Source organism: Arachis duranensis, chromosome 1 (assembly GCF_000817695.3).
Source record: "Arachis duranensis cultivar V14167 chromosome 1, aradu.V14167.gnm2.J7QH, whole genome shotgun sequence".
NCBI lineage: Eukaryota > Viridiplantae > Streptophyta > Magnoliopsida > Fabales > Fabaceae > Arachis > Arachis duranensis.
The window spans coordinates 36,715,510-36,718,061 of NC_029772.3; positions in this window are offsets into that span (position 1 = coordinate 36,715,510).

The following is a 2,552-nucleotide window of genomic DNA, read 5'->3' on the forward strand; positions in this document are numbered from 1 at the left end:
GTGTGTGCTGGGGCTGAGACTTAAGCTTCTCACGTGCCTGGGCTGTTTCTGGAGTTGAACGCTGGGTTGTAACGTGTTTTTGGCGTTGAACTTCAACTTGTAACCTGTTTCTGGCGCTGGACGCTAGACTGCAACATGGTACTTGCGTTGAACGCCATTTTACGTCGTCTATCTTCGCGCAAAGTATGGACTATTATATATTGCTGGAAAGCCCTGGATGTCTACTTTCCAACCCAATTGAGAGCGTGCCAATTGGACTCTTGTAGCTCCAAAAAATTTATTCCAAGTGCAGGGAGGTCAGAATCCAACAGCATCAACAGTCCTTTTTCAGCCTAAATCAGATTTTTGCTCAGCTCCCTCAATTTCAGCCAGAAAATACCTGAAATCACAGAAAAACACACAAACTCATAGTAAAGTCCAGAAATATAATTTTTGCTTAAAAAACTAAAAAAATTCTATTAAAGACTAATTAAAACATGCTAAAATCTATATGAAATTACTCCCAAAAAGCGTATAAAATATCCGCTCATATTCGGGACAGGTGATCTGCTACTTGATTCTCTGTCCCTTTTCTGTCTCTTATGAGTCTGGGTTTTAAATCCTGCTTTGTGAGTAGATATTTAAGAGCAGCATGGTCAGTGTACACAATCACTTTTGATCCTACTAAATAGGATCTGAACTTGTCAATGGCGTAAACCACTGCAAGTAGCTCTTTTTCTGTGGTTGTGTAATTCTTCTGTGCGTCATTTAGAACACGACTGGCATAGTAAATGACGTGCAGAAGCTTGTCATGTCTTTGTCCCAACACTGAACCAATGGCATGGTCACTGGCATCACACATCAGTTCAAAAGGTAATGTCTAGTCTGGTGCAGAGATGACTAGTGCTGTGACCAGCTTAGCTTTCAGAGTCTCAAACGCCTGCAGACACTCCTTATCAAAGATAAATGGCGTGTCAGCAGCTAGCAAATTACTTAGAGGTTTGGCGATTTTTGAAAAATTCTTTATAAATCTCCTATGAAATCCTGCATGCCCCAGAAAGCTTCTGATTGCCTTAACATTGGCAGGTGGTGGTAATTTTTCAATTACCTCTACCTTAGCTTGATCTACCTCTATTCCCTTGTTCGAAATTTTGTGCCCAAGGACAAATCCTTCAGTCACCATAAAGTGACATTTCTCCCAGTTTAAAACCAGGTTAGTCTCTTGGCACCTCTTTAGAAAAAGTGCTAGATGGTCAAGACAGGAGCTGAATGAGTCTCCAAATACTGAAAAGTCATCCATGAAGATTTCCAGAATTTTTCCATCATATTAGAGAAAATTGAGAGCATGCACCTTTGAAAGGTTACAGGTGCATTGCACAGGCTAAATGGCATCCTTCTGTATGCAAATACTCCAGATGGACATGTGAATGCTGTTTTCTCTTGATCTTGGGGATCTACTGCAATTTGATTATAACCTGAATATCCATCCAGGAAGCAGTAGTATTCATGACCTGCCAGTCTTTCTAGCATCTGGTTTATGAATGGTAAAGGAAAATGATCATTTCTGGTGGCTGTATTGAGCCTTCTGTAATCAATACACATACGCCACTCTGTAACTGTTCTTGTAGGAACCAGTTCATTTTTTTCATTATGGACCACTATCATGCCGCCTTTCTTAGGGACGACTTGGACAGGGCTTACCCAGGGGCTATCAAAAATGGGATAAATAATCCCAGCCTCTAGTAATTTAGTGACCTCCTTTTGCACCACCTCCTTCATGGCTGGAGTCAGCCGCCTTTGTAGTTGAACCACTGGCTTAGCGTCACCCTCCAATAAAATCTTGTGCATGCATCTGGCTGGGCTAATGCCCTTAAGATCACTGATGGACCACCCAAGAGCTGTCTTGTGTGTCTTTAGCACTTGAATTAGTGCTTCCTCTTCCTATGGCTCTAAGGTAGAGCTTATGATTACAAGAAAGGTATCACCTTCTCCCAGAAATGCATATTTCAGAGATGGTGGTAATAGTTTGAGCTCAGGTTTAGGAGGTTTCTCCTCTTCCTGAGGGATTTTCAGAGGTTCTATTATTCTCTCTAATTCCTCCAGATCAGGCTGAACATCTTTAAAGATATCCTCTAGCTCTAATTCGAGAATCTCATCCATATTGACTTCTTTTACCAGAGAGTCAATAATATCAACGCTCATGCAGTCATTTTGGGTGTCTAGATGCTGCATGGCTTTGACAACATTCAACTTGAACTCATCCTCATTGACTCTCAGGGTTACTTCCCCTTTTTGAATATTAATAAGGGTTCGGCCAGTTGCTAGGAAAGGTCTTCCCAGGATGAGAGTTGCACTCTTATGCTCCTCCATTTCCAGCACCACAAAGTCAGTGGGAAAGGCAAATGGCCCAACCTTGATAATCATGTCTTCAATCACGCCTGATGGGTATTTAATGGAGCCATCAGCAAGTTGGAGACATATCCGGGTTGGTTTAACTTCATCAGTCAACCCAAGTTTTTTGATAGTAGCTGCAGGTATTAGGTTAATACTTGCCCCAAGATCACATAGAGCTT